The following is a 10079-nucleotide window of genomic DNA, read 5'->3' on the forward strand; positions in this document are numbered from 1 at the left end:
AAAACCTGCAGGGTTTTCCTACATCATGGGTGTCGTGCAAATGCAGTTAAGTCGTGCATTGTGAGTACATACCTATGGTGACTAAATTAACCCCTAATTAGTGATAAAAAAGAAAAGTTCAGACGATTCAGTTTGTGTATCTCCAAACATCAAACCTCTGCTCATGCAGGGGAGGGGAGGGGGTTTACGTGCATTTTCGTAACAAAAACATCCTCCAAACAAAACAAAAACACCTAAAGACCTTTCAAGTGTTAGCTAGATCTCCCCTTTTTCCTCTTTTGTTGTCGTCTCGGTGTTGAACGCTGGCACTGACCCTGCAACCGCGACGCTACGGAGCCTCGACGACGACGACGTTACGACTGTGTTATGATCGTTTAGCAGGGTTTTAGTAGCATGTTGTCGGGGAGAAAAGAAAAGAAAAGAAAAGCAGCAGCAGCACCAGAGGCTGCAGCTAGCCGGCTAGCAGCCCTGGGCAGCTAGCGGGGCTAGCTTTAATTGTAACTTGTCGGAGCTAACACCGCGGCCAGCAGCCAGGCTATCCTACAATCACACCATTCAGGGAGATTCTCCCATCACAAAGGCCGTCTAGTTCCCCCCGCCCCCCCCGGCCTTCATCGACGCATCTGTGGCTCACAAAGTGGACCTGGGACTCGCCTGGAGGCAGCAGGGGCAGATACAAAGCGAAGGACCCCATCACAAATCTGAATTACCCCTACCCCCCCTCCCGTCCTCTTCTTGGTCGGCTCAGCCCGTGTTTTCACCCACCTACTCGGCTCTCTGTCGAGGCTGACACAAGCGGAAACATGCGTGCAGAAGAACGGCCAGGTGTGGAGACGGAGCCGTGCTGCTGGGTGGTATTTACCTCTGGATGTGATGAGAAAGAGAAGTGGTTTCTGCTGGTGGAGGAGGAGGAGGAGGAGGAGGAGGAGGAGGAGGAGGAGGAGCAGCAGGATGGCAGCTGGAGTCTCTAGCTCCCTCTCCGTCCCTCCACTCAAACAGCTCCTCTGAGTAGTAATCAGAATCAGAATCAGAAAGGGGGACAGAGTACTCGACCCCAGTACTTGAGTAAGAGTACAAATACTACTGGTCAAAATTTACTCCGTTACAAGTAAAAGTAGCTCAGTCAAAATATTACTCGAGTAAGAGTAGAAAAGTACTTGCTTTTAAAAGGTACTTAAGTATCCAAAAGTAAATGCTTTTAAATTTACTTTAAGTAAAAGTAAGAGTAAGAGTACATTTCTTATTTTCCACATCAGTAAATTACTATATTTTTTCTAAATTAATTTAAGCATCTTTTAACTCTTGTTTCTGAGAATTAACTCTTTGAAACCAGCTGCACTGATGTGCTGCTTTTAGAACCACAATGTTATATAAAACCTGCAGAAACACTAAAAACAAGTCAAATGAATGGGATCATAAGAGGACAGCAGATGATGCAGTTTATTAACAATCATGAACTGAAACCAAATGAACCTGCACCATCCAACTAAGTCTGGATCCCCCTCAAAGACCACTGCTTTACAAAAAACTACATCTCTGCTTTCAATAACTCAATGTTGAAGTCACTTAACTTTACAGGAAGTACATGTACCAGTACAATATAGCAATATAGAGCATAACAAACTGTCTCCCCATGTCTGTCTGAGAGCGTGCACTGTGATAGGTCTCCTCCTTTGACAAAAACAGCTTGTGTCCAATAGGATTTTAGGGAAGAAGAAAAAAGAGCAGACCTGAAAGTAACGAGTACTTTTCAGCCTTCCTAGAAATTTACTCGAGTAAAAGTAAAAATATTTGTCTTGGAAATGTATTCAAGTAAGAGTAATAAGTACCAAAGAAATCTAATACTCAAGTAAAGTACAAATCCTCTGGATATGTACTTAAGTACAGTACTCAAGTAAATTTACTCCGTTACTGTCCACCACTGCATACGACCCCTACCCCCCACCCCCCACGCGTACACACACACTCACTCACTCACACTCATACACATGTGCACACACTCACACACCCACACACACACACACACACACACACACACACACACACACACAGTAAATGGACTGGTGACATGGCTTAGCACTAACGATCCAGGTGAGGAAAACACTACCTATGGGTGGCCGTCCACACCGAGAGGCTCCACCGACCACGACCACAAGGAGCATCGCCACAGAGACCCCCCCAACCCGGACAGACCAGGACAGACCCCACACAGACGGTGGAGCCCCACCCCCAGCCACCCAGGCCTGAGGGACCCCCATGACGACACCCCCATGGGCGGAGCAGGCACACCTCCCAGTGTGGACGACCCCCCTGAGGAAACACTGGAGCTAAAAACTTATTGCCAAGTTTGTTAACACACACAAGGAATTTGTTGTGTGGTGATTGGTGCAATACAGTAAAAATAAAAATAAAAATATAAAAGCAAACAAATATAACCGCGGTTGAATTGGTTTGATATTGGATATTCGATATTCGACATTTATTAACACCCATAAAACTTGTGATACATACCACTGATTTTGGTCAAACCACTTGTGATGTGTTCATGGTCATCTAGACTATATATCACAAAACAGTAATTATTAAAATAAAACTTGTGATACATAACACCAATTGTTTTATGGGTGTTGAATTCATTAAACCTCATTAAATCAGCCCATAATATGATTTTATAATAATTACTCTCTTGTGATATATAGTCTAGATGACCATGAACACATCACAAGCAATATGACCAAAATCAGTGGTATGTATCACAAGTTTTATGGGTGTTGAATTCATTAAACCACATTAAATCAGCCCATATATATGATTTTTAAATCAGCCCATATATATGATTTTTAAATCAGCCCATATATATGATTTTTTAATAATTACTGTTTTGTGATATATAGTCTGGATGACATGAACACATCACAAGTGGTTTGATCAAAATCAGTGGTATGTATCACAAGTTTTATGGGTGTTGAATTAATAATATCCAATATCCAATATTAAACCAATTCAACCGCGGTTCCTCTGAGTAGTAATGGCCACACGCCGACTGAGTATTATTTTTTTTTCTCCTTTTCTTTGTCTCTGTCAGTCTCAGGATTGTGGGCCACCTACTGGGAGAAAGCCCCCGCACTGGTTTCACTTGCAGGTACTGTAGGGTTGCAAACTCCCTGGAAAATAAAGAAAGCCTCAATTATGGTTCTGCGTTAAATCGACGCAGAGCCTACGCCGTAGGTGGTGGTGTAACGCGGAACCATAAAGGAGCCTGAAGATTCAGATTCAGGTTCAGAAAAACTTTATTTATACCCGAGGTATAAAAACAACTAAGCCGCATGACGTTGAAAGTACAGAATAAAATAATAAAATAAAATGAATGCAGATAAATAAGGCATGTATCGTATGTACAAAGAATATATAAAATATCAAAATATCAAAAAATGTAAAATAGAGTGAAGGGACACCTCATCGGCAGCCTTCACCCTTCCTGGCGTGCTGAATATTTTTTTTTGCCCCTTTTTTTGTGAGTGAAACTATTTTTTAACTATTTGACTCGAACCTGAATTGAATTAGATGCATATTTTTTAATGCCATGAACACATAGAAAACAAATTATTATCCAGCAATTCACTTTAATACAAAATAACAACATGAACTGAATAAAATAAGTATCTTTCTTTTTTTTAAACTTTTTTTAATGGCTTTTTCTTTTAAAAATATAAAACATAACAGACATTCAACAATTTACAAGACACTTCAATTCAAAAGAAAGAAAAAAAAACTATACAGACTCAGACAGACAGGCAGTTCAGGGCTTTTCTCAACTTGATGGGCTAAAAAAGTTTAATTAGATATTGGGCCGTAGTCTCAAATTGCAGGCCTAATCCAGAGATGCGTACCGGAAAGTGGGAGACTTAAAGCTTGGTTTCAATGTAATCCATAAATGGTTTCCAGGTACTCTCAAAGTTATCTGGGGAGCCTCGCAACACAAATCTCAGTTTCACAAGTACAAGGTGCTGCCTCACATCACTCAGCCACTGAGTCCAGCTCGGTGGCTGAGGATTCTTCCAGTTGAGGAGGATCAGTCTCCGTGCCAACAGGGTGACAAATTTGGTTATTTTGAGTTTATTTCCAGAGAGATTCTCATTCATCCCTCCAGCTATGCCAAAGATAGCTATCAGAGGATCCGGCTGAATTACAGTTTTGAAGACCTCTGACAGTGTTGTAAAGATCGAACTCCAATAGGTGTGCCGGTTGGGACAGAGCCAGAATGTGTGTGATAGGGAGGCAGGAGAGGCTAGGAGGGAAATAAGTATCTTTCTTAAACATAAACCTGTCCTGCTTAACTTAGAATTTTATAAATGTATACAAAACAATAGAAATAAAGCAGAACATAAATTCTGTAGCAGTGCACATTTTTAGTGCAATAACAAAAGTGCAAACAGAAAGTCTGAAGAAAACTTGTAAACATATTTGTGCCTCAAAGGTCATGACTGTAGGCTACAGTTGTAGTAAAACAGAAAAAAGAGGCAAGGCAAGGCAAGTTTATTTGTATAGCACAATTCAACATAAGGTAATTCAAAGTGTTTTACATCAACATTAAAAGCAGCAAGACACAATTAAACAGTAAATAACAAATTAAATGAAATAAAATGATAAGAAAAGAGGTAAAATAATAAAAAAGCACAAGTTATTAAAAAGTAAGGGCAGTAGAGTACAGCAGGTAATAGAATAGAATAGAATAGAATAGAAGACTTTATTGATCTCCCAGAGGAGAAATTCAGTCGTGCAGCAGCCAAAACACACACACCTTTTATACAAAAAATTTAAAATAGAAATAACCAATACATAGTTAAATAATAAAAAAGAGCAATATAAAAGTAGAAACGGATGTGCAAGAGAGCAAGAGTGCGAGAGAAAAAAAAATAGTAAACACCAAAAAAACAGATAATATTTAAAAAATATTTACAAATATTTTCAAAAATACGTGAGGTATTTAGTGGTTATTGCACTTACAAGGAGACAGGTTTATTGCACACGGGTGGCTACAGTTTCTTGTTATAGAGTCTGATGGCTGTGGGGATGAAGGACCTGCGGTAGCGTTCCTTCTTGCAGCGGGTGGAGCAGTCTTTGGCTGAAGGAGCTGCTGAGGGCTCCCACAGTGTCATGTAGGGGGTGAGAGGGGTTGTCCATGATGGAGTTCAGCTTGACCAGCATCCTCCTCTCACCCACCTCCTTGGCAGCTCCAGCAGACCACTGCAAAGAATATGGCAGACGCTACCACAGAGTCATAGAAAGTCCTTAGGAGCTCCCTGCACACACTGAAGGACCTCAGTCTCCTCAGCAGGTGGAGTCAGCTCTGGCCCTTCTTGTACAGGGCGTCGGTGTTGTGTGACCAGTCCAGTTTGTTGTTGAGGTGAACACCCAGGTACTTATACTCCACCACCGTCCCAATGTCCAGCCCCTGGATGTTCACCGGTGCAATTCAATTCAATTCAATTCAATTTTATTTATATAGCGTCTAATACAACAGAGTTGTCTCTAGACGCTTTACAGAGACCCATACCCAGAACATGACCCCCGAGCAGTTATTACATAAACAATGGCAGGTAAAAACTCCCCTAGTGGGAGAAAAACCTTAAGCCAAACAGTGGCAAGGAAAAACTCCCCTTTAGGAGGGAAGAAACCTTGAGCAGGACCAGGCTCATCAGGGGGGACCCTCCTGCCGAGGGCCAGACTGGTGGGTCAGGGACGGCAACAGCACAGCAGGCAGGTGGAAGCAGCAACGGGATGACCGGGGGTGGGGACCGCAGGCCAGCACACAGCTCCCGAAGCTCCGGCCCAATCAGCAAGTCCCAGGTTGGGGTGCAGGGTCAGGAAAAGACTTGTGCTCCGTAATGCAAGCTACAAGCCACCCATGGCCACCTGCAGGACAAAAGAGAGAAAAGGGAGGAGAAGGGGGGGGCAGCAACGGGATGACCAGGGGTGGGGACCGCAGGCCAGCACGCAGCTCCCGAAGCTCCGGCCCAATCAGCAAGTCCCAGGTTGGGGTGCAGGGTCGGGGAAAGACTTGTGCTCCGTAATGCAAGCTACAAGCCACCCACGACCACCTGCAGGTTCCGGTGTCCGGCAAAGGATGCTGCAACATGGACAAAAGAGAGAAAAGGGAGGAGAAGGGGGGGGCCAGCACAAGAAACCACAGGAGCGACTCTGACACACTAAAGTTTACACTACCTAGAGATTTACCAACACCAGCTAGAGGTTTACTAAACACTAACTATAGGCTTTACTAAACAGAAATGTTTTAAGTTTAGTTTTAAAGGTGGAGGTGGTGTCAGCCCCCTTAACCCAGATTGGAAGTTGGTTCCATAGTAGTGGCGCCTGATAGCAGAACGCCCGCCCTCCAAATCTACATTTAGATACTCTAGGAACTACAAGTAAACCTGCACTCTGAGAACGGAGAGCTCTGACAGGAACATAAGGCACTATCAGGTCTTGCAAATAATGCGGAGCTAAGCCGTTTTGGGCTTTATACGCAAGTAATACAATTTTAAATTGGATTCTGAATTTTACGGGTAACCAATGGAGCGACGCTAACACTGGAGAGACGTGGTCTCTCCTGCTAATTCCTGTCAGTACTCGTGCTGCTGCATTTTGGATCAGCTGGAGCCTATTCAGCAAATTACTTGGACATCCTGCTAACAACACATTACAGTAATCTAGTCTAGAAGATACAAACGCATGAACTAGTTTTTCTGCATCACTCTGTGAGAGGATTTTCCTAATCTTTGCAATATTACGGAGATGGAAAAAGGCTATTTTACAAACCTGATTGACATATGGTTTAAACGACAAATCCTGATCGAAAATAACACCAAGATTTCTCACAGTTGCACTGGAAGCCATCGCAACACCATCTAATCCCTTCCTAAGATGCTCTGGACCAAGAATGATAACCTCTGTTTTATCTGAATTTAGAAGCAGGAAATTTCTGGACATCCAGTCCTTGATGTCCCTAAGACATGCCTGAAGTTTAACTAACGGTTCTGTTTCATCCGGCTTCATAGACAAATAGAGCTGCGTATCATCAGCATAACAATGAAAGTGTATGCCGTGATTCTGGATTATACTTCCCAACGGCTGCATGTATAAACTGAACAAGATTGGCCCTAGCACTGAACCCTGCGGAACACCATAACAGACCCTTGACTGTTCTGAAGAAACCTCATGTACATGAACAAACTGGAACCTGTCAGATAGGTATGATTTAAACCAACATAGAGCTGTCCCTTTAATCCCAACAACATGCTCTAACCTGTGCAGTAAAATGCCATGATCTATAGTGTCAAAAGCAGCACTGAGGTCCAGTAGAACCAGTATGGACACTAATCCCTTATCTGAGGCCATAAGGAGGTCATTCGTGACTCGAACAAGTGCTGTCTCTGTGCTATGATGCATTCTGAACCCTGACTGAAAGACTTCAAACAGATCATTTCTATACAAATAGTCACATAACTGGCTTGAAACTGCCTTTTCCAGAATTTTAGACACAAATGGAAGGTTGGAAATTGGTCTATAATTAGCTAAGGTGTCTGGGTCAAGAGAAGGTTTTTTAAGTAAAGGTTTAATTACTGCGACTTTGAAAACCTGTGGTACATACCCTAAACTTAGGGATAAGTTAATTTGGTCCAGTATTGTCGTACCAATAAGAGAAAAAATATGTTTGAATAGACGAGTCGGGATGGGGTCTAACATACATGTGGTTGACTTAGCTCTATTAACGAGTGAAGTCAGCTCAGGGAGGTCTATAGGATCAAAACAGTCTAGAGACAAGTCAGAGCCTAGGGAAGTCGCTAAAGCTGAAGAAACACCTACAACCGGCTGGTTGATTTCTTCTCTAATTCTCGCGATTTTACTGTTGAAGAAGCTCATAAAGTCCTCACTACTGAGAGCTGCAGGAATGCACGGCTCAACAGAGTTGTGACTCTTTGTCAGCCTGGCTACAGTGCTGAACAGAAAACGTGGGTTACTTTTGTTATCCTCTATCAACGTTGAATAATAAGCTGTTCTGGCTTTGCGAATGGCTTTTTTATATACTATTAGAATATCTTTCCATTCACGATGAGAGTCTACAGACCTACAAGAGTACCACTTCCTTTCCATTTTACGCACGTTTTGTTTCAACATGCGGATATCTGAATTATACCAGGGAGTTAAGCTCCTGTGGCTAGAAACCCTCCTTTTCAAAGGAGCAACTTCATCTAAAGCTGAATGCAACAAATCAGCAGTGTTACTAGCAAGGAAATCAACATCTGCAGAGGTAGAACCCAGGTCACTGGCCTCGACTACATCACTATTTCGCACTGTCGTAAGATAAGCAATGGCCTCCCTAAATTTAACAATAACTTCATCAGACAAACATCTGCTAAAATAATACCTCCTATTTTGCACTTCAACATCAACAAAATTAAATTCAAACGTTATTAAGTAATGGTCGGATAAAAGGGAGTTTACAGGTGACACCAACAGACCATCAGTTTCAACACCGTAGGTGAGAACGAGATCGAGAGTATGATTAAAACAGTGCGTCGGTTTATCCACTTTTTGTGAGATACCCATTGATTCTAGAAGAGAATCGAAGGCTAATTTAAGATTATCGCTTTCAACATCCATATGAATGTTAAAATCACCCACTATGATGAATTTATCTGTGCTGATCAATAATCCAGAAAGGAAATCTGAAAATTCAGACAAAAACTCCAGATACGCACCAGCAGGGGGCCGGTACACTACCACTAACACAACTGGCTTCTCTGATTTCCGGCTCGGAAATTTCAGACCAAGCATGAGGCTTTCAAATGTATTATAGTTGCACTTGGGTTCAATTTTTGTTTGGAGACCGGAGTTATAAATTGCTGCGACTCCTCCGCCTCGGCCCGTGCTTCTAGGAATGTGATGATTAAAGTAGCCGGGCGGAGTTGATTCATTCAAACTAACATACTCTTCCTCCTGTAACCATGTTTCTGTTAAGCAGAAAATATCACTCCTGCTCTCTGTAATTATATCATTTACTAACAGAGACTTAGAGCTTAATGATCGTATATTTAGTAGTCCGCATCTAATTTTTCGGTCTGTAATTGGTACCAAATGTGCATTGGTTTTAATTTTTACAAGGTTATCTTGGTTAACGCCTCTATAACGCTGCACCTGGTGAACTTTTGGAGGGCGGGGAACTGCAACCACTTCTATTTTGCTAGGCACCTGGCCAGAGTCGCCAATATCATGTAATCCTACAGTTTTAGAGTCGCTAATTACATAATGCAATCCTACAGTTTTGTTGGCAGGCGTTGGTCCTTGAGAAGCAACAGATGTGTCGCTGAGCCCTTTAAGACTACCCTTCCTCCGAACCGTCACCCAGCTGCCCTGCCTGGCCGGCTGCCGGGGAGCTGCAGGGGAGCGGTTACGCTCAGCTGCTACGGGCCGGTCCGCAGAGGATTCTATCGGACTATGGTCTAGTTGGCCAAACCGGACCTCTAACTGACTAAGCCTCGCCTCCAGCCCTGTTAAACTACAGCTCTGCATCCTGGCCTGGACCCTGCATTGTCAGGGGGAGTGTCTAATAACATTGGCCAGATTTCTAGACATAAGAGCTGCACCATCCCGGGTGGGATGAATGCCGTCCCTTCTAATCAGACCGGGCTTTCCCCAGAATGTCTCCCAGTTGTCAATAAAGTCCACGTCGTTTTCTGAACACCACTGAGACAACCAGCGGCGGAGCGAGAGCATGCGACTAAACATGTCATCGCTGGTCAGATTGGGGAGGGGACCAGAAAAACCTACGGAGTCCGACATACTTGCAAGAGGCAGAGGGTTCCTGCCGAAGTCACCGAATCACCACCTCCTTCGTCTTGCTGGTGTTGATGCGCAGATGGTTCCGTTCGCACCATGAGACGAAGTCGGCGATGACCCCCCTGTACTAGTATTTAATTTAGGAGTATGTTTCAGTAAACAGTAATGTTTTTAGCCCTGATTTAAAGGAGCTGACAGTTTGGGCAGACCTCAGGTCTACAGGAAGTTTGTTCCACCGG

At 43.2% G+C, this 10079-nt stretch overlaps 1 protein-coding gene across 4 annotated transcripts in view; it reads right to left on the bottom strand.

Annotated features, from left to right (window-relative positions):
* Positions 1 to 898, bottom strand: part of LOC133455171 (nipped-B-like protein B) — a 41518-nt gene extending 40620 nt beyond the window's left edge. For 2 of the 4 annotated variants that reach the window (XM_061734085.1, XM_061734082.1), the window contains exon 1: positions 766 to 897. The gene's annotated coding sequence lies outside the window, so the exon portion shown is untranslated. Of the gene's footprint in view, positions 1 to 241; positions 260 to 765 lie in introns of those variants that run through there. The other 2 variants (XM_061734083.1, XM_061734084.1) reach the window with 2 other exon arrangements.
* Positions 899 to 10079: the final 9181 nt, after the last annotated feature.

This window comes from Cololabis saira, chromosome 11 (assembly GCF_033807715.1).
Source record: "Cololabis saira isolate AMF1-May2022 chromosome 11, fColSai1.1, whole genome shotgun sequence".
Classification (NCBI taxonomy): domain Eukaryota; kingdom Metazoa; phylum Chordata; class Actinopteri; order Beloniformes; family Belonidae; genus Cololabis; species Cololabis saira.